Source organism: Camellia sinensis, chromosome 15 (genome assembly GCF_055761805.1).
Source record: "Camellia sinensis isolate YWXY chromosome 15, ASM5576180v1, whole genome shotgun sequence".
Lineage (NCBI taxonomy): Eukaryota > Viridiplantae > Streptophyta > Magnoliopsida > Ericales > Theaceae > Camellia > Camellia sinensis.
Genome location: NC_138975.1, coordinates 112,980,490 through 113,007,995, shown reverse-complemented (window position 1 = coordinate 113,007,995; position 27,506 = coordinate 112,980,490). Strand labels below are relative to the sequence as shown.

The following is a 27,506-nucleotide window of genomic DNA, read 5'->3' as shown; positions in this document are numbered from 1 at the left end:
CAAAACCCACATCACTACCCGAATCCCATGCTCCAGAGTAGTTGAGCCCTTGTTAACCACGGTGCCTTCACAGTATTTTTTGTCACCCTTTACATCTCTATTTTATCCTCCTCTTAATCTCACCAAAACCGATAGTCTCCATGACTACTTATAATAGTCTACTCACAAAAAACTTAGTTCCATACAATATTAACCAAAACCTACACATTGAGTTCCCCAGTAGATTCCGGACTCTACTATCCTAATCCAAATACATGTTTAAACTAACCTAACAACTTTATGGGACCCACATATATCACATAGGTGGACTAATTCTAACAAAATATTAATAGAAGTTCCTAAATTAATCAAGTAAAATGATATGTAGCCAAGACATCACATATATAAAAATAAAGACAATGATAATAATTATATATATGTATACTAGCAGCCCGCACAATCAACTCGAAAAAAAAAAAAAAAAATTATAAGAATAATGACGAAGAAAAATGCACATATATTGTTTGTTGCTCAATGAAATCACATTGGAGGTAAAGATAACAATAGATGGAAAACAAACAATAACAATGCTCCCAGGAGCGCAATATGCCATCACTTACTTTTTTGCTCGGTTGAGTTTGATTATTTGATCGACTTGGATGAGTTGATTGGCTCCTTCACAGCCAGATGCTACCAAAAGACATCAATGCTCCTAAGAGCAAGACTAGGCCAATCCTTGGATCTCCCAGGCAATTGTGGATTCCATTCATGATGCTGCCAATTCTCTGTTTCATTCCTGACCTTTCGGATATAATGCTTTTGGAACCTACTGACCAAATAGGATCTGCATCTTCTGGAACTAGTGCAGGAGATTTTGCTCTCTGCAATGAGATAAACATAAAAGGTTTGAGCAGACAACATCTTGTATGAAAGAGAACTCTAAGTTCCAGAGTGTATACATCCTTAAAAACCCACAAAGTTCAATGAGTATCAATCTAAGAAGCACGGACACTTCTAAGAAGGTAACGTGCTGTGTCTGACACTAACATGACACAACGCTCACTAGACACTTTCCAACACTTACACATGAAACATATTATGAGTTTGAATAAAATAACTTAGAATCCAATGATAAAACAAAAATTAAGAAAATTTATACCTATTCTCCTCCGTCATACTTCAAAACTGAGTATTTTACTTATATATTCATATGTATGACATAATAATTATTTAGCCTTATAATGACATGTAAATTGTAATAAATAAAAGTACAGTTCAGTATGCTGGTTAGACCAACCAATCTTTCTAGCCAACACCTTAGCCTGATGCAAAATTGACAAAAAAGAAAAAAAGGAACAGTTGATTCTTCTCTGAACTATTTAATAAGGAACAAGAAAATAGATGCCTACCAGAAAAAAGGAACAAAAAAATAGAAAAGGAAAAGAAAATTTCAAAAAAGAAATGCAGATTAAATATGAAAAGCAATGTTGTCAGAATCATTATGAAAAATATATGTATTGCAGATTCATAGGTTGGTAGATTGAATTGTGAAATATGTTTTGTATTGTATCAATTTCATATTGTATCACAATTTAACATGTATTTTGTGATTAGCTATCAATACCTTCTCTTTGACCTTTTGCCCTATTAACAGCATTTCGCAATGTCAATTGCCATTGCCCGCACTCGTTGAACAAACCCAAATCCAAATAAACCCGCAAACAAAAATGATTCCCATACTTCCTTCGCTACAAAAATTGAACAACTATCATGGATCTAATTCAGACGACAGAAACAAAGAGTTTACACACAGTCCATTTGGATTTGGGTTGAGACCCAAGATTATGACCATATACCTCATAACAAGTATGTTTAAGCTACTCATCCAAACAAGTCCTAAAGAATGTCATTGATTGCAAACCGGGAACCAAACGAACTAGCGATGAAGAAGTTGGGCCCAATTGAAAAACAAAAACCTTTTGTGTTATTTTTATATTTGCAATGAAATTTCATTAATCCTTCTATTATATTAAATTTTGAATTTTCTTTCCAATTTCTTATGAGTTGAATATTTGGGTTTCTAATGAAGGCATATTTACCTTTTTGTCCAATTTGTAAGTTTTTAAAGATAATTTTTCATGTCATTGGTTATATGCTTTAGTACTTCATTTTTTCAATATATTTATGTATCATATGAAAGTACTTTTTATTTATTCATCTATAGTCATATATGTCAATGTTTTTTATTATACATGATATGACATGAGACATGAGACATGATACACAATGCACAAAAGTGATATAACAATACATGACATGTATTCAACAACACTGATGACAAGAAATTTCTTCACTTGATTTTCATCTAAAAACTTATGCTGTAATTTAATAGTCAAAAGCAAAATAGAGGAAACAAATATGCTTGGAGGTCGACTTCATAATCTTCACATAAAAATTTAAGGAGATGCCAACAAAAGCATGAAATGATACAGAAAATTTGTGAGCCTAATTGAGATTACAAACAGAAGCATGAAATGCAAATTTTAAAAGTTTGCACAAGATTTTTCAAAGAATTTGAAATATGAATAATCGACACTAACAACTTTAAAACTGTGCAGCATGGACTCAGGTAGATATGTCGGATCTAACTGTCAAGCCTCTTCCAGAAACCTAGATCTTATGATGGGACTTGGCTCAAAATACGTACAAGGGCTGGGTAAAGCTATAAGAAAACATCCTACACTGTCAAATGCCTTATATTTCATATAATACTGAACTGAAAATTGTTATCCCCTTTAAGGATATAATTGAACATAGTGAAAGTTAAATAGGATGTCGTTGAAAGAAAAAATTTGTATAACTCTTTCCATGTGAGGCAAGAAAAAAAAATTCACAGATAACACTATTATTGTCACGGGTTAACATGACCACAGACATTTTCTACCCCCTACCATTGCAATAAATAAATAAATTTGATAACTACACTTATCCAAGATATAACAGCCTTCCAAAAAAATTAAAATTCACATAGGACCAAGGTTTTAAATAACGCTGGCAGTTACCATAACGATAGAGGTAACGCGGATGCGGTTGCGGTGTGTAACAGTTGTAGCGTAATGGTGGCGACAACCGAAACCATGAATTTTTTAATTATTCGCACAACTTTAGGAAAACATACCGATACACGTGTTTTTATTTCAGAATCACATTTAGTGAGGCACAAAATGATTTTTCGTATTTTTGTTTAGTTTTAACACATGATCCAATATATATACTAATTTTTATATTAGTTTTAAGTTGCTATAGAGAATTATCCTATTGTTAAATTTATTTAATTTTCTTTACTTTACTAATTATAATTATGGATAATTTTCCGATTTGTTAAGAAAAAAAATGAATATTAAAAACACAATTGTCTCATAAATAGAAGTTCAAAATACAAAATGTCAACATAATAATGTAGAAGTATATAACATGAAATTTAAATTTTGTTCAATAAATTTAACATAAGAGAAATAGATTAAGTTCATATTCAAATATAATTAAGTAAAAAAGTAATGAAATCTTGTAGAACTTGAAGATTGGACATTCAAAACATGTATAGGTAACATTTTTTCTTAATTTCTATGTAACTAGAAAATAAAAAGAGAAAATAGCAATATCTACAAAATTTTTTAAAAAAAAAATATATATATATATATAGAAGTGTAACGGTTGTAACGATGTTGTAGCGGCAATGTAACGGTTGCTACGGCCTTTACGTAACGGTAGTGGCTGTTATGGTAGTGAATTTATGTCACACCGCTATAGCAGTCATAACAGCTAGCAGTAACCACTGCAACCGTTACGTAACGGCGTTATGTAACAGTTGCAGCCGCTTTTTAAAACCTTGATCATCAACCACCACCACCATCATCTAACCCAATTCCAACCCCATGTTTCACAAACTCCAATCACTACCTACTTTACCACCACACTCAACCTTAAACATCCACAACAACACAATCATCCATGAATCACCATAAAGTTTCCAAATACCCAAACACGAGAGGCATTTCTCTTCGATTTGGAGAAGCTTTGCAATGACAGACCCAATGCAATATAGATCACAATATGCAGAATTTCAGTTCCACTAATCTTTGCCAATGGCCATAATGGTGGGTGCACACACACTTCACTAGCCAAAAAGACCACAACTACCACAAACATTGCCGATGCCTCCTCCACCACCAAAATCAAACCCCTATCATCCATCATTTATCAAATATCATACACAACCCAAAGCCTGGCTTGGTAAAAGATATGCTCTGAGAAGGATTATTGACCAAAAATAAGAAAAAGGCTTGGCAATGAAAAAAAAATTCAACAAGGGTATTGTTATAGTAGTTGTAAACTGATCAAAATGCCACTAATGCAAGACAAGGTTTGTTGATGTTACAAATCAACACCATTTCCATCTAAATCTACTCCAGATAAGCAACATGAATTAGCCACCAGGTCCACCAATAAAGCATGGCCTTTAAAAAACCACTGCACCCATGACCCATATATTTTATATTCTTTTGCCTATTTTCTCCATTGATTCAAATATAACAATCATTTGGCTATTGTTGGACAATATGCAGGTTGAATGGGTTTAAGAGCTTACAGATGGGCCAAAAAGTTAGAGATTGCAAAGTTCAGCTCACCAGAGATGTTGAAGTTGATTCGGGAGTTAGAATGTGTGCCCATTGAGTGCTTTGTTGATTGGTAGTTTAGATCAAAGGTAGAGGGCTTGGAATTCATTATGGCTCATATTATTGTGGATCTATCAGAAAGAGAGATAGAAGACGAAGGCAAAGAGGCTAGAGAAATATGGGTCTTGGACCTGGTGGTGGAAGTGAGTCGTCAAAGACAATTTTGTCCAGGTTTCATTTGAAGGGGTGGGCAATGCAAGAGAGGGTTGTGATGGTTATGTTGAGAAAAAAAGGTTTTGAGTGATAAATTGGCAGAAATAGTAAAGGCTTTAATTTATTAGGATTAAAAAATAAATTGACATCATCCGTTAATAATGTTTCCAACAAAGTCTGACAAGGGTGGTCAATGTAATTTTTTGTATGATAGGGTCAATGGGAGTATTATAGCCAAACCTTAGGAGTGGTCAATGTAATTTTAGCCATAAAAAAAACTCTTTTACCTTTTCTTTTTAAGTGAAAAGGACGAGGTCAAATTGTTACCCATCTTGCCCAAACCTATAACAGTTTAATAGAGAGCGTAAGTGAGACAAAAAGAAGGGTTTAGAAAAGGAAAAAAAATGGTGGAGTCCCCTACCAATGAAAGAGCGAACTTAGTCATGATTATGCAAATAATAAATTCAAGAGAATATTGCATGATATTGGTGTAAGTTTAGAGAAGAGAAAGAGATAGGGAATCAGTGAGACCTCATCCCCATTTATATTGATAATAATATGTAATTACAGGAGTGCCATTAGGCATAAATTATGGGCCAACCCATTACATCAATCAAGGGAAAATAAAATCAAATAAGAATAAAATATGGCAAATATTATTTCATATTCTAACACTCCCCCTCAAGCTAGTTTGAAGATATCTCTCATATCCAGCTCGTTGAGAATGTTATGAAATGGTTTGCTCCCTATTCCTTTGGTGAGAACATCTAATCTTCACAAATGGAGTACATATGGTGCCACTAGTGAGCTTTTCCTTGATGAAGTACCTATCAATCTCCACATGCTTGGTTCTGTCATGTTGAACTAAATTATGAGCTATGTTGATCGCCGCTTTGTTGTCACAGTACAATCTCATGGAATTAATGGATCCCCAATTCTCCCAACAATAGTCTTAATCTATAGTAACTCACATACACCTTGAGTCATAACCCTGAATTCTACCTCAGCACTAGATCTAGCAACCAAATTTTGTTTCTTACTTCGCCATGTGACTAAGTTGCCTCCAACAAATGTGCAATATCCAGAAGTTGATCGTCTGTCAGTGACTGATCCAGCCCAATCCGCATCAGTAAATACCTCCACACTGAGATGTCCATGTTTTGAGAAATAGAGACCCTTTTCAGGAGAAGACTTCAAGTACCTCAAGATTCTCATAACCGCCTCTAAATAGGAATGTCTAGGAGCATGCATAAACTGGCTAATCATGCTTACTACAAAGGCAATGTCTGGACATGAGTGGGATAAGTATATGAGCTTACCCACTAGCCTCTGTATCTCCCCCTGTCCACTGGATCTCCCCTTCAATCCTCACTTGGTTTCTGGCCCGGTTCTAGAGGTGTATCACATGGTCTACCTCCAAGCATTCCAATTTCCTTTAACAAGTCAAGTACATACTTCCTCTGGCATATGAAGATGCCATCCTTGGACAGAGCTACTTCAATGCCCAAAAAATACTTCGAATTACCCAAGTCTTTGATTTCAAACTCCTTGACTAAGTATTCCTTCAACCGAGGGAACTCCTCACCATCATCTCTTGTCAGAACAATATCATCAACATAAACAATAAGAGCTATGGTCTTACCATGTGAGGAGTGTTTTACAAATAAGGTGTGATTAGCTTGATTTTACTTGAACCCATATCTCAGCATAGCTTGAGCAAACCTTTCAAACCAAGCCTTAGGGGACTACTTTAAGCCATAAAGTGACTTTCGAAGCCTGCACACTTTACCTTTGGACTTAGCATCCTCAAACCATGGGGAATATCTATATAGACCTCTTCTTCTAGGTCTCCATGAAGGAATGCATTCTTCGCATCAAACTGATGAAGTGGCCAATCCAAATTTGCTGCAAGAGAAAGTAGTATTCTCACAGAGTTCATCTTAGCAACCGATGCAAATGTCTCTTGGTAATCTACCCTATAAGTCTGAGTGAAGCCCTTAGTAACTAATCTTGCCTTGTACTGTTCTATGGAACCATCTGTTTTGTGTTTTATAGTGTACACCCACTTAGAACTAACTGGATTTTTGCCTCTATGTAACTCCACTAACTCCCAAGTGTCCATTCTTGTTAAGAGCTCTCATCTTCTCCATCATAGCATGTTTCCATTTAGAAATAAAGATAGCATCCTGAAAATTATTAGGTAGACTCACAGAAGAAATCTTAGATAGAAAGACTTTATATGAGGGAGACAGATTAGAATAAGGGACATGATTAGTAATAGAATACTGAGTACATGACCTAACCCCCTTCCTATTAGCAATGGGAACATCAAGATCTGAAAACTCAGGAATAGGAGCATTAGGATCAGAATTACCTAAACTCTCAGAAGAGGGGGGTGACTCTGGACACTCATCCGGAGAAGAAGTTGGCAATAGAGGAGGCAAAGTAGTCTCTTGCATCTAGGTGACTTTCTATCTATCCTTATCCCTGACATAAACTTTGCCTGCTTCCTTTTCCACAATAACCACTGGCTCATCATCCTCTATTTGTTCAACCACTGGTGGTAGTGAAATAGGAATCTTTTCACACCAAGGCTCCCCTTGAAAGGATGACTGTGACACTAGGGAGAGTAGAAAGTAAGACTGAGACTCAAAGAAGATGACATCCATGGAGACAAACCATTTGCGAGTGGGAGGATGGTAACACTTATAACCCTTTTAGGTTGTAGAGTAACCCAGAAAAACACACTTAAGAGACCTAGGATCCAATTAGCCACGAGTGAGAGAATGATTATGAACAAAACAAACACATCCAAAGGTCTTAGGTGAAATGGAGAACCCAGAAGATGTGGACCCAAACCTGAAGAGGGGTTTGTTTGTGAAGAACTTGGATGGGAAGGCGATTAATCAACTAAGCTGCGGTGAGAACAACTTCCCCCCAACAAGAACGAGGGACAAGCATTTCAAAAGACAGACAATGAGCCACATCAAGAAGATGACAATTTTTGCATTTGGCAACACCATTTTGTTGAGGGGCATTAGAACATGAAGTCTGGTGAATAATACCATGACTAGCAAAATAACTAGCAAGGCCGGAGTCAATGTATTCCCTCCCATTATCAGAACGCAAGATTTTCACAACTGCCCCAAACTGGGTGCAAACCATTCAATGAAAATTTTGAAAAACAGAATACACCTCACTCTTGTCTTTCATAAGATACACCCAAGTGGCCCTACAACAATCATCTATGAAAGTGACAAACCATCTTTGACCCCTTAAAGACACAGACCCCATACATCAGAATGAATTAAAGAAAATGGAACAAAACTTTTATTCAAAGTAGGAGCAAATGTAGCTCTATGTTGTTTTCCAAGTTGACATGACTCACACTAAAAATCAGACACATTATTTTTCTTAAAAACATAAGGAAAAAGATGCTTAAGTAGCAAAAAAGAGAGATGTCCTAAGCAACGGTGCCACAACCAAAGGTCTTCCTTGGTGGATGATAACTGAAGGGATGTATGAGCCAACTTGTCTGTTTGATCCAAGAAATAAGACCATGTTCCTCTCTACCACTGCCAATCCTATTCCTTGTGAGAAGGTCCTGAAAAAGATAGTGATCAGGAAAAAATGTCGTGCTACAATTCAAGTCACGAGTTATACAACTCAAGGATAACAAATTAACGCTAAAATTGGGAACATGAAGTACAGATGATAAAGAAAGGGAAAAGGTGACATGGATTAAACCTTTTCCCTGACACAGACGAAATAGTGCCATTAGCAATTCGCACTGTTTCCTGACCTGAGGAGGGTGTTGTTAAGTTTAAAAGAGAAAAGATTAGGGTATGAGTGGTTAATCATACCCTTTTATATTAAATCATAAACATAAGTTAAGGCCTAAATAAAGGCCCATTACAGCAAATAAAGAGACTGAATGAAAATAAAATGGGAAATATCCTAACACATTCTAACACTCCCCCTCAAGCTGGTGCAAAGATATCTCTCATGCCTAGCTTGTCGAGAATGTCACGGAACGGTTTAATCCCTAATCCTTTGGTAAGAACATTAGCCAATTGATCCCCAGACCGCACGAAAGGCATACATATAGTGCCACTAGTAAGCTTTTCCTTGATAAAATGCCGACCAATCTCCACATGCTTGGTCCGATCATGCTGAACCGGATTGTGGGCTATATTAATGGCAGCCTTATTGTCACAGTATAGCCTCATAGAATCTGTCTGATGAATCCCCAAATCCCGCAATAATAATCAAATCCATAAAAGCTCACACATACCTTGAGCCATAGCTCTGAATTCGGCCTCTGCACTAGACCGCGCGACAACATTTTGTTTCTTGCTTCTCCAAGTAACTAGATTTCCGCCAATGACGGTACAATAGCCAGAGGTGGATCTTCTATCAGTTACTGAGCCAGCCCAATCAGCATCTGTATATGCCTCCACACTGAGATGACTATGCTTTAAGAAATAAAGACCCTTTCCTGAAGAAGATTTCAAGTATCTCAGAATCTGCATAACCGCCTCTAAGTGAGTTGCACGTGGAGCATGCATAAACTGACTAACCATACTTACTGCAATAGCAATATCAGGCCGCAAATGGGATAAGTAAATAAGCTTACCCACTAGTCTCTAGTATCTCTCCCTGTCTACAGGCTCGCCTCCTTCATCCTCACTAAGCTTTAGTCCGGGTTCTAGTGGTGTATCACATGCTTTACTTCCAAGCATTCCAGTTTCTTTTAGCAAATCAAGCACATACATTCGTTGACATATGAAGATACCATCTTTGGACCGAGCAACCTCAATGCCTAGAAAGTACTTCAGTTTGCCTAAGTCTTTGATTTCAAACTCATTAGCCAAATACTCCTTTAACCGAGGAACCTCCTCAACATCATCCCTGTGAGTACAATATCATCCATATAGACAATGAGGGCTGTCGTTTTACCATGTGAGGAGTGTTTCACAAACAAAGTATGATAAGCTTGACTTTGTTTGAAACCATATCTCAGCATGGCCTGAGTAAACCTCTCAAACCAAGCCCTAGGAGACTACTTAAGGCCATAAAGTGACTTGCGTAACTGGCACACCTTTCCTGTGGTTTTAACATCCTCAACGCCAGAGGGAATGTCCGTGTACACTTCTTCTGCCAGATCTCCATGGAGGAAAGCATTTTTTACATCAAATTGATGGAGAGGCCAGTCAAGATCAGAGGCAAGGGAGAGAAGGACTCCGACAGAATTCATCTTAGCAACCGGTGCAAATGTCTCCTGGTCGTCTACTCCATAAGTCTGAGTAAAACCCTTGGCCACCAATGTAGCCTTGTAACGTTCAATTGAACCATCGGCTTCGTGCTTTACAATGTACACCCACTTACATCCAACAGGTCGTTTGCCCTTAGGTAAAGCAGCCAATTCCCAAGTGCCATTTTTAGCAAGCGCGCTCATCTCCTCCATCATGGCATGCTTCCACTCAGGAGTAGAAAGAGCATCCTGAAAATTGGAAGGAAAACTCACAGAAGAAACTTTAGACAAAAAAGCTTTATAGGAAGAAGACAGATTTGTGTAAGAGACAAAATGAGAAATAGGATGTTGAGTACATGACCTAATCCCCTTCCTTTTAGCAATGGGAACATCTAGATCAGAAAGAATTGAGTTACCTGGAGGTTCACCAGAAGGAGAGGATTCTGGACACTCATCAGAAGAAGAAGATAGCAGTGGAGAATCTGAATTGGTCTCTCATACCCAAGTAACTTTCTGTCTACCCTTGTCCCTGACATACACTTTGCCATCTTTCACTGCAGATGGAAAGTCAGCATTCTCAATAGTTGGATCATCAGTAATAATAGTCTCAGGAGTCGCAATAACTGATCGTGATGATAGTGATACAGGAGTCTCTTCACACCAAGGCTCCCCCTGAAGAGATGACGGGGACACCGGGGAGGAGAGAAAATAAGACTGAGATTCAAAGAAAGACACATCCATAGAGACAAACCATTTGCGAGAGGGGGGGTCATAACACTTGTAGCCCTTTTGAGTGGCGCAGTAACCCAAGAAGACACACCAAAGAGACCAAGGATCTAACTTACTACGGGTAGGAGAATGGTTACGAACAAAGCACACACACCCAAAGGTTTTGGGAGGAATGGAGAAGGCAGCAGAAGCTTAGAAGCCGAACAAAATCGGAAGAGGAGTTTGTTTATGAAGAACTTGGGTAGGAAGCCGATTGATGAGGAACGCAGCAATGAGAACCGCTTCCCCCCAATAGGATCAAGGAATGCACATTTCAAAGGATAAACAATGCGCAATATCACGAAGATGCCGGTTTTTACGCTCGGCAACACCATTCTGTTGAGAGGTATTGGTACAAGAAGTTTGATGAATAATACCATGAGTGGCAAAATAGCTGGCAAGTCCAGAATCAATGTATTTCCCCCCATTATCAGAACGCAGAATTTTGACAACTGCCCCAAATTGAGTGCAAAGCATTTTACGAAAATTTTGAAACACAGAAAACACCTCACATTTGTCCTTCATAAGATACACCCAAGTGGTCCTAGAACAATCATCAATAAAGGTGACAAATCATCATTGACCCTTTAAAGACACAAAACGAGAGGGACCCCATACATCATAATGAATCAAAGAAAAAGGAACTAAACTTTTATTAATAGAAGGAGCAAAAGAAGCTCTGTGTTGTTTTCCAAGTTGACACGACTCACAATGAAACTTAGAAACGTTATTTTTCAAAAAAAATAGAGGGAAAAAGATGCTTAAGTAACAAAAAAGATGGATGCCCAAGACGGCGGTGCCACAGCCAGATGTCTTCCTTGGTAGATGGAAACTAAATGGATGAGTGAGCCAGCTTGTCTGCTTGATCCAAGATATAGAGACCATTCTCGTGTCTACCACTGCCAATCATCTTCCTCGTGATAAGGTCCTGAAACAGACAATGGTCAGGGAAAAAGGTCACACTACAATTTAAGTCCCGAGTAATACGACTCAAAGACAAAAGATTAACACTAAAACTGGGAACATGTAGGACAGAAGATAAAGGGAGAGAAGCAGTGGCATGAATTAAACATTTCCCAGACACAGAAGAAATGGTACCATCAACAATTCGAACTTTATCCTGCCCTAAAGAAGGGGTATACACAGAGAACAAATCAGAAGAACCAGACATGTGGTTGGAAGCACCAGAATCGATAATCCAAGGTAACATTTGATGAGAGAGGAAAGTACTTGTAGAAGAAGCTAAGTTACCTAACTGGGCAATATTACCTGAAGATGAACTAGAGGCCCGACGGTCTAGCAAGTGGCGAAGAGCAACCTCTAACTATGAAAGCATAACAGACTAAGAACTCATATAATTTTTTTTTTTTTGGCTACATATATATATATATATATATTTAAGAGAAAGAAAACAGAGAAGAAGGTGTTATAGATGTATGTACCACGACAAGAGTTTAGTCTATTCGTTAGACACCAGTTAACCAACCAAGAGACACCAGTCGACCAACCAAGTCAACTAGACGCAGTCTACAGAGCATCCAGGAGTGCCGACAAACCTATAAGGACAGGCTAGGGCTGTTGACAAACCTAGAGGAGAGCAGAGGAGGCTTCGGCTGCACTGGTAGAGGGCCGATTGACCTTTGGCTAAGCTGGGTGGGGTCCGACTGACCCAGACAAGGGTTTGGGTGGCCTTTGGTGGAAGCAAGGTGGTTGTGATTGGTGGTAGGGTCCTCCTATTGTGGCTATGATACGCATGTAAGTTTTGTCACTTCCCAAATTTTAATTACTCGGAAACATTACCAAAAGCCTGTAATTTAGGTCCTTTTTTATTTTTTCTTGTTTTTTTACACATATCTATTACTATTGAGTAATAGAAACATAATAATACATGATCTCTCTCTCAAAAAATACAACAATAACAATGATACATGCCAAGCTTCCACTAAGGAGCTACAAATAAATAATTACAAATATCAACATACAATATTTATTTCCTTCACATCCACAACGAAATTACACAAAAGAGACTTATGGACTTCTTAACTCTTTAACTATTGGATCCGAATTCTCTTCCTGGAAAAAAATAAAATGAGGGATGAGCACAATTGCCCAGTAGGAATCTCATAGTTCTACAACAATAACTAACACACAGATAGAAGTGATCATGCATGCAAGGTGATACCATATAATAGAGTGACATTTAATAAGCTCAAAATATTATATGTAGAGTATCTTTTTCTCAAAATTTCTTTGATCATTTAAGGAAAACTTTCAGCTATAAAAATTATCCCTCATTATCAGAAAAACCATAAATCCTTTTCGCAAACAAATATATTTAAGGAACATCATTTTAAATTTATTAACCAATTCCAAAATATTCCTCATTTAATTTCCATTTTCCTTTTTACTAATTCCCATTATTATGACTCCATAACGTAGAAATCCAAATCTCCTTTATATTCAATAACAATTCTCCTACACCCAACTCCTATTTGTCTAACAACTACATCACATCCACATTTGCATTATCAATTATAATTCAACATAACACAAGAATAATAAACCCACTTAATTCAATTTCTCAATTAATTACGAAACAAAACTCTTAATCTTTCCTTATAATTACATACAACCTGGCGAGTTCATTATTACCAATCCCTTATCTAATTACTATTTCCTTATCCATACTTTTCGAATCATTTCTATATGCATTCCCCTTCCATACCAAATTACACATCAAATTGTAATTTCATAAGTTCATCACAAGTCACACATATCATCACCGATTCAATGCATTTCACAACACATTCCACCTTTTGCCGACTTGATACGGCGGGATAGTGGGCACCCAATTCATAACATCCTCCACCTTTTGCCAACTATTATACGGCAAGAAGTGAACTCCCAGAAACCATTTTCTCAAAAACCATATTTTTCCAAAAATCATGTTTTTCCACATTTACGGACTCTCATACGACAGGACGAGGATACCCAAAAACATTTTTAAAATCATTCGTTTTTGCACTTTTGCCGACTACAATACGGCAGGACTTTGTGGACACCCAAAAAACATTTTTCCACTTTTGCCGACTACAATACAGCAGGACTTTGTAGACACCCAAAAACATTTTTCCCACATTCGTCCAGCGATAAGCCTAGACAGGGCCTTTGGGCACCTTGAATTCAAAACCACCCCCACATTTACCGGCTCTTGTACAAATGGACGTGGGCACCGAAAGATATTTTTAACTCCCCGTGCGGGTACCAACTACAACATAACTCAACCCAACTCAACTCAACTCAATCCCAACTCAACACAACTCAACCCAACTTAACACATTTCAAGATAACTCAATGCAATTCAACATAACACAACAAAACTCAACACAACCCAATTCAACACCATTCAATACAATTCGGCATAATTCAATACTGTCATGACCCGAACCCGCCCCTGTGGGTTTAGGACATAACCAGCCAGTAATCATGAAATTACCTACGGCCTCAAACCAAAACAAACGTATTTTAACAGAGTTAATGGGGGCCAAACGGAAGCAGCTCAAAACTTTGTCCGTAGAGCTGTGCTTACATGGCACATCCAAACAACCAAACATATATACATTAATAACTCACAACAGAAATACAGTAGCATAAGTTCTGTACAAACAGGATCATCCAAAAACTAAGTCGACCCATGAAAACCATATATAGACATATGCAAAGTCCTCGCCAACTTGACAAAAATAACATAACATAGTAGAAAGGTGAAGACGAGTCTCGTGCGTGAGACACTAAGGCTAACTCTCCAAAACTCGGTTGTTCCACACAGACTTCACTGGGGCTGGATCTGGACCTCTCTTGGCGCACCTACAAACACATGAATGAGCGTGAGCGATAGCCCAGTGAATAATATCAAATAAGACGATACAAACGATATGTAGAACAACATACTCCGAATGGCCTTGGGCCCAATTCACATTTTTATTTAACATTTATATACACAATTTAAGCCAAGTGATTGTAGTTTCAAACATACCAGCCTTTTGGCCCATTTAGCTTTCATTCCTGTCAAAACGGCCTCTGGCCCACTCATTCATGTCAAAACGGCCTCTGGCCCATCCATTCATGTCAAAACGGCCTTTGGCCCATCCATTCATGTCAAAACGGCCTTTGGCCCGTACATTCAGGTCAAAACGGCCTCTGGCCCATCCATTCAGGTCAAAACGGCCTCTAGCCCATCCATTTTTATCAAAACGGCCTCTGGCCCATCCATTTTTATCAAAACGGCCTCTGGCCCATTCATTCTTATCAAAACGGCCTCTGGCCATTTCATTCTTATCACAACGGCCTCTGGCCCATTCATTCTTATCACATCGGCCTCTGGCCCATTCATTCTTGTCAAAACGGCCTCTGGCCCATTCATTTAGGTCAAAACGGCCTGTGGCCCATTCATTCATGTCAAAACATTTGTCCATAATTCAAACTGGCACACTTATAAGGCTTATAAGGAAATAAGCAATTGGACAAATGACAAGCTTCAACTATTGATATTACTCACAGTGATCGGCTTGTGGATTTGCCCTGGAGCTTGACCCTACATATCACATAACACATATGGGTCACAAATAATTCGATCCGTTCTAAATTCACATATTCCTCTTTAGGCTTCATTCTTATCTCTTTAACTCAATTACAATGCTCAATGCATGGCTAAGAGTGCTTGCAAGTGAAAGAGAACGGAAAACGAAACACAGAATACACTTTCAAAATTTCAGAAAACAGGGTCCCCGCTCGAGCGTGGACCCTTGAGGCCTGCAAAAGTACTGGTTGTGTCAAATTTACACTCAAGCGGAAGGCCTCTCTGCATGGCTCCCCGCTCAAGCGTGAACTTCCCTGCTCGAGCGAACACCATGTCTGCAAAAGTGCTGGATGTATCATTTTTACGCTCGAGCGTGAACTCGGACGCTCGAGCGGAAGTTCATCCTACATAGCTCCCCGCTCGAGCGTGAACTTCCCCGCTCAAGCGGACACCATGCCTGCAAGAAAATACTAGGAGCTCGAAATCCCCGCTCGAGCGGCGGTTCCCCCGCTCGAGCGGACATCAAAAATTCTGGGTTTTCCAGGATGGTTCTTGAGCTCGAATTCAACACTCTAACCAACATTTCTTGCATGCCATGGCTCAAATTTCACATATACGGATACTAACATGATACCAACACCAAACTACAACACAATGAAGCTCAATTTCTTGAATTACTTACATGCATGCCTCAAATTGACCCAAACTCATCACCAACACATCAAATTCAAACATGCAAAGCTCATACCTCCATGATCTACTCTTGCATGTGAGAAACATTCATTCATATTAACTTAATTGGTGAAGAGATGATCAAATACAAGTATTTCAACCAAGATTCAACATAGATCATGTAATTCAAGCTCAAATATGCAAATTCAAGACAACCACACACATGCATGCATACATTGACCTTCAAATTCATCAAATACTACACAATTCCTTCACTTATGGCACAATTCTTGCTCTTAATCATTAATCAACTTGAATTTACAAAATCACAACTAATATACACAAATTCACTCACCTAGGAGCTTCAAACACCCAAGCTCTAGTCAATTCTTGAGTTAAATCTTCAAATCCCCAAGCTTGAGCCAAAAATTACACAATTCTCTCCCCCTCTCTCTCTATAGCCGGCCCTCTCTCTAACTTGAGTTCAAATCAGCCAAATGAAGTTATAAGGAGAGAATAGAGGGTGTAGTGCCTCTTTACATAAGTTCCCACTAGCACCAATATAATATTAATAAAGTAATTGGGCACTAATTTAGCAATTTAATCAACTTAATCTGGTTCGAATCAATTTTTCAATTAAACTTCACTGTAGGCTCTAAAAATTATGCCAATCACAATGGCGTAATCAATTTCGGGTTCTATGGCCAATAAGGCCCTCAATTTAATTTCCAAAGCAGATAATCAAACAGATATTCCTACGGTGAACAGATAGAAATTCAAAACCATATATTTTCACACAATGGCGCATGAAATCATATTAAACACATAATCATACTCAAATTAAGGACCAATTAGCATACTACGGAACAGGGGTATCACAAATACAAACTCTTAAACCTCCACATCATCATTTCATCACAAAGCTCATATCATCCGTACCATTAGTAATTCCTTTTCCCAAGTTTGGTTTCATATTATAGCATAATTTAAAATATAAACATTAAGAGTTCAATTGCAACTTTTACATAAATTTTCAAACTCTTTAAAATTTCAATTAAACTTATATATTTGTAATTTAACACCTCAATTTCATGATACTACTTTCAATTTAAGCAAAATCATCATCTATCTTCATGAACCAAACTGGGGTTTTTAAGAGAAATTAAAGCTTTTCACAAAACACTTTTTATTTCAACTCTTCTATTGCTTACACTCCCAAAATCATAACCCAATAAGTAAACCCCAACTCTTCAAACCCGAAACTCCCAATCTCATGATTTTTCACAATATGCTAAAAAATGTAAATTTTGTATTTGTATAAGGAAAATACCACAAATCTATCTATAAATGAAAGTATTGAAGGAGAACTAGAAACCCCTACCTCAATGACCAAGCAAGAAAGCAAGGCTCCAGGAGATTCCTTCATAAAACCAAAAATCCAATCGGTAGGAAAATGAGATCTTAATGTATTCTTCACTTTTTGGTAAGAGATTATGGCCAAATCTTTGAGAAATGGAAGGTATTTGGGTCAAGAAATCAAGATTTTTCGGACTTAGATGAGAGGAGGAAAGAGAGAAAAGAAAAGTGGAGAGAATGATCTAGACAGGCACTTTTTAAACTGCTGAATTCGCACAGTCCGCTCGAGCGCCACTTTCTGCGCTCAAGTGCATTTGCTTCCAGCACAGATACTAAAACTTCAAACGAATATAACTCTCTCATCCAGACTCCGTTTTAGGTCGTTTTTGTGTCCAAATCGAAGCCCCGGAAACAAGCTTTCCAATGGTTCTAGCCTCATATCCAAATTAAAAGTGTGGAAAAAGAAAAGAGTAAAAGAGTGATGGTCGTTCATAGGAAAATTATTCGAATCAAAGTTTTTGGTCCAGTCTTACTCAACCATCATGTTACTACTTCGATCAATGTCCCAAAATAAAACAAGGAAGCTCCAAACACAATAATAAAAATGTCAAGAGCAACCCCACTAGTCCTAAAAATTCAGACTCAACCAGGCAGACCGCTCGAGCGTCCAATCTTGCTCTTGAGCGAATAGACTACCAAAGCCGACCGCTCGAGCGACCACTCCTGTGCTCGAGTGGAAATTCACAACTCTCAGAATCTCGAACAAACTGCAAAAGTACTAAGAGCCTCACAAGACCGCTAGAGCGTGAACTCTTGCACTCGAGCAGAGGGAAAAATTCTGGGGTGTTACGAGTTTAGAGAAGAGAAAGAGATAGGCAATGAGTGAGACCTCATCCCCTTTTATATTGATAATAATACGTAATTACAGGAGTGCCATTAGGCATAAATTATGGGTCAGGCCATTACATCAATCAAAGGAAAATAATATCAAATAAGAATAAAATATGGCAAATATTATTTCCTATTCTAACATATTCTAACAATTGGTCCAATGCCAGAAAAGCAAACTGAACATAAATAATCGGTCTATTAGAAAAGACTCCTAATTAAATAATGATTTATTTTCATGTTGCTTTTTCAATGCATCAATCTATGAAATTCCACTCCAGCATTACAACGTAAAGCAAGCCTAGTCAATTGTTCCCAACAAAAGTTCATTCCTTCTACCTTATTCTCCACAAATTAACTTCAAAAAGCAAGACAGTTATAATCCACTATGGTCACAAACACTAGAACCATCCAACCTTATTGAACTCTAAATCCACGACCATTCTTGGCCCTAAAACTAGCAAAAAATCAAGTGTGGACAGCATCATCCACGCTTCCCAAACTATCCTATGTCACAATTTAGTCATAAAAAATGTGTATATGGACCCAGGAAAGAGTGCATTCGTTACCATTGAATCCTTTGAGTAGTATAGAATGCAAGGCAAACTTATGGTTGCAAACCAATTAGTAACAGCGTCAACATAAAGCTCTCTCTCATACCTGCATCAAACAATCAACATGATGTTAAAATTTCCTTTAGAATCCATCAAGTAGCAAATTAGAAGACAAATTCCATAAAATATATAATATATATAGATTGCATTGGGCATAATAGAAATGTGCAAAGCTTATAAAGCTTGTGTGTTGACTGACTTTAAAACTCACAATGCAGCATAAGCGCAGCTTCAAAATTTAAACCTCAAGCGGAAACTCACCTAATTAGACAATTTGCAGTGTTACATCCAAAGGGAAATGCAATGAGTGAAGGCAAGCCTGTAAGCATATCAAATGAAGTTAAAATAGGGGAAGAAGTCAAGTGCTTATAACAATAATAGTTGTTCTCCCTACTCTTTAACAAGCATAATCAAACAATACAAATGGCAAACAAGAAATTATAACATTGTTGTCAAATCGGGATACGAATCATGTATCATGTTTTAATTTTTCTGAATCGCGTATTGTATCGTATCGTGTAGCATAAGATACTTTAATACCTTTAGAAATAGGTAGAAAAATAAATATAGTTATAAAAAACAAATATCTTATGAGAATAAAACACTAAATAATGTATAATTCTGTCAATTGTAAAAGCAAAGTTCCTTAAATTAAATATATACATGCAGCAATACGTATTATCTTCACAAGGCATAAATTAATAATGCAAGATTCTTAAACCATACAATAGATATGTCAAAAAGGTTGAGAAATAAACTAGAAAGTACTACATCTCAAAAATAGCTTTTTTTTTTAAATAAGTTAATGAAAATTTTCGACAATATTAATTTACTTAAAATAATTTGAATATATTTTTTTCTTTTCTAATTTGCTAAAGAAATTTAAGGACAAGAAGTAACATTCATATTGCATTATGTATCGCATATCGTATATTGCGTCACGTATCGTATATGTATCGTAAGATACATTTAATTTAAGATACGTATTGATGATAGTATCGATTTCCTTCTGAAAGGTATCGAATCATAAGATACATATCATGAATCGTAAGATACTGACAACACTGATAACATAATGTATCTGAGAAATTTACTAACTTCATTCAATTGAAAACATGACTAGATTCCAGAAAGTGAGAGAAAGTTCTTACTAGGGAGAAAATCATGTGACAATCATTTCAGCCATATATCCAAATTTGCCTTCTACTAGGGATGGGCATCAACTAGGTTGGGATAGGCTTGCACTTTATAGTGAGAATATATGTATTATCCCAAGGCCTGCCCAACCTCGGGCCTAATCTAATCATCCCAAATTCGGCCACAAAAATACTTCTACATCCCAAGCCCACACAATTAACTCGGTATATTTTTGTGCAGTTCATTTATGTCAGCATGTAGTCCTATCTTTTTGTGGTTTCATTTGCAATTTTTTGAAAATTTAGTTTGCAGTGCTTAATCATTTTCATATTGCATATAACTTGTGTACATTATATGGAAGAGAGCAAATATTTGATCCATAGCTTAGGAGATCAATATCTGTTTGGTGAGATTTTGTGCTGTAAATCCCATAGATTGCTCAATGCACTATTTTGGAGGTGTATAGAGGCAAAGAGTCCTAGTTTTTTTTAGTTTCTTGGTAATTATTCTGAAATTGAAATTAAAAATATCTGATAAAATATTTACCATTTTGAAACGAAGGCTGCCCTGTAAATGTCTTCTAGAAAAGGTAAGTAGCAAGATGAACTTCTCCAAGTTCAACCATTCCTGTATTTGCCATTCCATCCAACAGAGAAACTGAACAAAGAAACAAACACCACTTCTATCAACAAGGTATCCAGAAACATTAAAAAATCGTAGAGAAAATGAAATAGAACCAAATTGATCAGTCCAAACATGAAAAAAAAAAAGAGAAAATAGTGAGAGAGAGAGAGAGAGAGAGAGAGAGAGAGAGAGAGAGAAGAAGAATAAAGAATGATACAAGAAAACAAACATTTAACCAAGGTAAGCAATTTGTTACTTAGATTCTTATAGCAGAATAACCAAGGTAAGTAATTTGTAACTTAGATTCTTATAGTAGGACAACTCCTTTCTCAATGTTCACAAGCACAAAAGACGAAATGCATATGCTTTTGCTTCCAAACTTGCATAAAAAAAAAAAAAATAGTCAAGAACTGTGTTGGCATTCTTTTAAATCAATGATCATAATTTATTTTTTTTAAACATGTTGATCTCGCTTTATGCTTTCCAATCACAACGCTAACCTTCAATCTATAACATGGAGAAACAGTTAAGTCTAGAACCATAGGGTTTGGCAATTTCATGACTTATATTGTAGCAAGGATGAAGTGTAATCCAATATCCATAGAGGGGTTTGGAAAGGGAAAGCACATACAAGCCTCAAGAACTTGACAATTTCAAAGAGGCATCAAAGAGTCGAGGAAGGATGAACTCAAGTCATCAACAAGGGGGATGTCCAAGTGACAAGAAGACCAAAATGTATTAAATAGAACCACCTAGGGTCAAGACTTCAGAAGACAGTTATGCTGGTCTTGGTCAAGATTGGTGACCATTTTGGTAAATGAAGTATGACCTCCTAGCCTTCCAAAAACCATAACTTAGGTTCTAGTTTAAAATCCTTGAGTAAGACCAATTTCAAATGAAACTACATTTATAGAGTTTCAATTTGAGCACAATTTTCACCCAAAACATTGTTAAAAATGAGCGAGTTAATAGTCTTTTGAAGTGTGCTGCTGGTGGTAGAAATCCAATAGACTTGAATGATGAACTATTTTGGCCTGCCAAACTGGGTGCAGTTTGAAAAAAATAAACTAGTCATTATCTAGCCATTGGAACTCACGCATTATGCATAAGTTTCTTTCATTTAAAACATAGAACTTGATGATTTGAGACCTAATATTATGTATATACATTAGAACATATCTTAAAGAGATTTGGGAGAAAATTAGAAAGAGTACTCATCATACACTAACTATCAACAACTGGCCAAGCTTGAGAATATTGAAAACCAAACTTTGGACAACTTTTGGGCTTCAATTTAAGGTATAAATTCTTCCTTTTTTTTTTCTTTTTTTTTTGTTTTGTTTTGTTTTTTAATTGGCACCGGGGTGTCCGGATCAAAGCCCGACTAATCCTCAAGGGTGCACAAGCCCTTAGTAAAGAGTTTTCCACAAGTGTACCACAGTTAATTCCCACAAGTGCACCATAGTTAATTCAAGGGTTTTCATGGCCCCAAGGAATTGTTAACACCTAAGAGGTTTTAATCCCTAAACCTTAGAGAGAGCACACCCCCAAGACACAAAGCATTGTCACTAGGCCAACCCCTTGGGATTGTATAAATTCTTCCTATTAGTGTATTGTTGAGACAAGTTTACCACACATTGATATTTATTTTGTAAATTGCAAAGGTTGGGGGTTAAGACTTGGAATGCTTGTTTGACTATTATAGCTTGTGGTAGTAGGCTACCCATTGTGAGTTGTGCATTGTGAAAAAGGTTGTGGGGGAGCCCATTGTGAGTTAAGGATTGTGGTTGAGGTTGTAGGCGATCCTATCCTAGAAACTTGTTGAATTCTGAATTGAGGAAGAGGCTGAGGGTGACCCTGTAAAATCCTATGTGGTGGGCTCTAGGTATAGACTTGAAGTAGTGGGTTTTAGGTGAGCCCTTTGTGTGAAAACCTAGAAAAAATTGTAGTGTTGTTCTTCAGGACAAAATATTAGGGAGATTAGTAGGTTGTAGGTTGTAGGTTAGCCTAGGAGAAACCTTCATCAAATCCTCGTGTAGTACTTGAATAGGAGACAATAGGTAGATTAGTGGGTTTTAGGTTGGGCTAGGAGAAACATTCTTCAAATCCTAGAGATTGCCTTTGTGAGGAGAAATTAGGTGTGTGCTGACATGCCCATTGTAAGTCACCAGTTGTTTGGATGAATCATGGATGCTTCACCCAAGAAGGTTTGAGAAGAGTGGCCAAACCACTATATATTATTTGTCCATATCTTTACAATCTTGCTCGTTATTTTAAATATGTTATATGTATGAGATGAATGTATGCATTTGAGCCATCATATAAATCTCTATAATTGTTTATGTGAATGATCATATATTTTGAAAGATCATGTGTATATTCAATTGTGATCAATTAAGAATTGAGTCAGCATCCTTCCATTGAACTTGATTTCACATAAGTACTTTTACATTAGACTTAACAATAAAAGCTAGCTCTAATTAATCAACTAAGCAAATTAAAATAATTGAGATAAATTAATTAGAAAAGTAAGCACAACTTGAACCTTTGATAGATATATTTCTATAATTCAATTAGATATCATAAGCGTAAGTTATAAACTCATGGGGTGTAAGACACATTGAATCACTTTCTAAGTTTAAACATACCGAATAGTTAGAAAAATTGAGATTGGTCATTGAGGACTAGTGAAGAAAAAACAAAAGAACTGTCCTATCACCCCCTTCTAGGCCATTTTCATAAACACAGAATGAGACACTATGACCTGCCAATTCAGGCTGGTTTTCCATAGCAATCAACTTCTACATGAACCTTAAAAAATTTCAAGGTGGACCAATTATATAATATGCATTGAGTTGTATTAAGAATTTTACTTGCCTTATTTCATGTTATGTTTCTTGTGCCAAACACCATAACATGAAATAGTCTCCCATCCTCAAGTTATATCCTTCTAGAAAATCAAATCATAGTATTAGGATTGAAAGAGAGCGACTTGTTTATTCTTTCCTAATTAAAGGAAAAAGCCGAATGATGCCAAGGAATTCTTTCATATCTTCTTTCTTTTATGTTGTAGAATAGTTAGCAAAAATGTGTATGGATGTTGGATTGAACATTGATAATTGATATTATGTCAGACAAGAACCATGGACAAATGGTAAAAAGGACATCCATATAAAAGGGCACTACTTTAGTAGCATTCAACTCCTTGGTTGATATGTGAGACACTATTTCAAGTACCACCTCAGCTTTCCACCCTTCCCCATCTCAAACACAACTCCATTCAACTTATCCAACTCAACAAAGCCTTGTGCCATTTGCGTCGGATGGGTATGTAAGTTCTACTTAACCATTCCCCTCTTTCAAGGTATAACTTTGGTTAAACCACCAATCTACATTTTAAGGTTATGATATTATCAAAATCAATGGATATTTGATTCTGATAATATTTAAGTGTAATTTTATGGATTCTAGGAATTCATTACAGAGAAACTATTTAACAGCCAACTGAAGTTGGGCAAATGTTCAATGAAAATTTTAAAATATTGTTTTGCATAGCACTTTCAACCACCAAAATAATGGAAATATAAGGTAAATTTAAGGGAGCAACATTATTATTTTTTGACTTCATCATGCAACTAAGAATTGGCTTTTTAACCATTTTATGTTTTTCCAAAACTTTATTTAAAAAACTAGGGATCTTTTGCATTTTATTCCCAAACCATAGTTGCACAAAGCCGAAGCGAGGGCTTGGGAGGGGGCTGGAATGTGAGCGGGGGAGCAAAGGCCCTGTAGAAGAGTTTTTTGTTGGGAGCAGAAGCGAGGCAGGAGTGGGGGCCAAGACGGGGGTGGGAGCATGGTTCCGAGTGATGAGCAAGGCCCCCATAGGAGTTTTCTGCTATTAAGTCCCAAACTACGTGAAAGCATCATTACTTAACATGCTTTTAAATTTCCTCATTTTGAAATTAGATTTGGAGAAGTGTGCTAATAATTGAAGTGTAGAGAAAGCGTGGTTGTTGGCCACACTAATCATGTTTCCACAAGAGTTTGAATATAAATAGGAAACTAAAATGCATGGTTACTAAACATGCTTTCAAGAAAGCAACATTTAGAAACTACATTTTCAAGTAGTTTGGGAAGTAAGTTCAATATACCTCTAATTTTTTTTAATATGTTTAAAAAAACTGTAAAATGGTTAAAGAGCCCTAAGAATTTGTTGATGACTTCAAGTAAAATTCAATCTGAGTGGTTAATAATGCACGCAATGCAAGTATGATGGTATTGGGTTATGCAACTCTATTACGTGGATCAAGCCCTGTGGCAATGTCTGTCTAGCTCTTGAGGAAAATCATGGCCCAACCAGCTATCACACTGAATCATAGTTTAGTATAGTATATTAACAAACATTTAATGGGCAAAACTCAACAAATACCATTCATCAATTTGACACAAACATGTTAAACGAGTAAGAGGCTAACACACTCCACCAACTTGACTCTTTCAAGTACAAAGCTTTCCACTTGAAATTTCCTAAATTCGGTACATCAACTCTACTTTTTGGGTTTTAGCTAAGTAAAAATTATAAGAGTTAAATGTTATTTACGGTATTGGCTTAGGGCATTTTTATCCTCTGACATTTAAATATATGCAAAGTTTGTAGGTTTTGTAGGTTTTGTGGAGGATTTGATCTGTTAATACGTTGAGCCTTTCTGGCTTATAGTTCTGTATTCTTTGCATCTTCTTGATGCTTTTCTAATAAAGTTTGGTTATTTATCAAAAATATATATATATATATATATATGCAAAGTGCCCTCACGTGATTTTGACCCATTTTGCACTTTACCTCCCTACTGTTACTAATTTTGTCCAAATTGACAGATTTTGGGTCACACAAGCCTATTTTAAGAGTTGGCATGAAAAACAAAGAGTCAAAAGTCAAATTTTAGTGTAAAAAGACAAATTTTCCATTTCATTTTCTTTTTCCCCGTTTGAAAACCCTAACTCTAACTCACCCACTCTCTCTCACCACTATCCCCCCACCTCTCCCACCATCCCCCATCTCTCTACCTCTCCCACCATCCCCCACTTCTCTACCACGCCCACCACCTCCTCTCCGGCACTACTCGGGTTTCAGAAATAACTTTCATTTATTTACAACATTCATTGCAAAAATTGTTTCAAAATCACTAATTATAGAAACGTAAGCAAGTTTTGACAAAATGGAGGTGAGCTTGAAGCAAAGAAATAGTTTGTTCTTATTTTTTTCTTATTTTTTAATTGTTTTTTTTAAGGAAAAGAATCAACAAAACAAAACAAAGTGTAGATCGCTGCACCAGAATCATCTTCGTTTTCCTTTTTTCTTTTTTCAACTAATCTCTTCAGGTTATTTGGATTTCGAAGTAAACAATATACATATAAACAACACACATGCATATCTACATACAGATCACTCTATATATACATTACACATATATATACATAATTTCTTTGGGTTTGAATTTCAAATTTAAATTGGAAATTCAAAATCAAAAGCAAATGTGTATCATGTGATATAATGGGATTATTGGATCTTAAAACCATGATTTAGGCTGGTTGTAACAGTGGGTTGAAATTCAAACCCAAAATCAAATGTGTATCATGTGATGCAGTGGGATTGCTGGATCTTAAAACCATGACTTTGGCTGGGTGTTACAATGGGGACTAGGGAGTAAGACAGTGTTATAGTATTGAGTTGAGGGTGTTCAATTCTTTTTGCAATTTCCAAACACATTGTTATTTTAGTTCAATTTATGCACAGGTAAAGTGCTTTTAAGGTAAAACCACAAGGGGGCAGAGCAGAATTTACTCAATGATAAATTACAATTCATTAAGAACAAACCCATTAATCCCCAAAAATGCAGAGTACCTTCATTGATTATTACCTAATACTATTACATAATGCAATTAATCAGCTGAATGATCCAATCAATTCAACACAAGGTCAAAAGAACCCATTTGGTTTCTCTACTGGGGTTTTGAAAATCAGAACATAATCAATATGGTGTTTCAATCTTCAAAACTCCATAGGACTAGTATCCATATGAATACATATAAAATAAAAAATAAAAAAAAACTAGGAATCAAAATCCAAGGAGCATCAAGATATCAACAAAATGTGAAAAACCCAATATAGTACCTTGCAAAAGGTGAGAGAATTGGGATGAGAACGCGATTGTCTAAGACCTCCACCAAACCCGCTAATCTGGGACTGGAGAAGAGTTGACGAACTCCACGAAGCTGTTGCCACTCTCTCCAAAAACCTCTCTCTCCACAAAATAATGGGTGGGTGAGGCGTTAACGGTTAAGCAGTAGTGAGAGAGTTTTTTTTTTTTTTTTTTGAACTAGAGAGAGTTTGGTGCTTTTGTTTTCCGTCTCTCTAGTCTCTCTACCTGTAACCAAAGTTCCAGCCCCCGAAGAAATTATGGCCTTGCTTGGATAGTTGATTATTTTAGTTGGGTATGTTTTTGGTTATTTTAATTTGGTTAAAAAAAAGTTTGTATTTGGAGTTATAGTTGGCCTTTTTTTTTTGTAATTGATCTGATAGTTGTGAGAAAAAAAAATGTAATAATTATGAGTTATATATGACATTTTATCTTATTAATTATTTTAACATATTTTATCTTTTAGTGAGCTATTTTAGTTCAACAATCTTTCCAAACACCCCCAATATAAATAAGAGTAAGTTACAAATACACCCCATGAGGTTTGTT

General features: G+C 36.6%; 1 long non-coding RNA gene across 1 annotated transcript; it reads right to left on the bottom strand.

Moving 5' to 3' along the window:
• Positions 1–598: 598 nt before the first annotated feature.
• LOC145813788 (uncharacterized) lies at positions 599–27,206 on the bottom strand. Its single transcript, XR_014357168.1, has 5 exons — positions 26,933–27,206; positions 20,683–20,793; positions 19,261–19,318; positions 18,955–19,045; positions 599–860 (listed from the first exon to the last, which is right to left on the bottom strand). It is a non-coding gene; the product is annotated as an uncharacterized LOC145813788 (long non-coding RNA).
• Between the last annotated feature and the right edge of the window lie 300 nt (positions 27,207–27,506).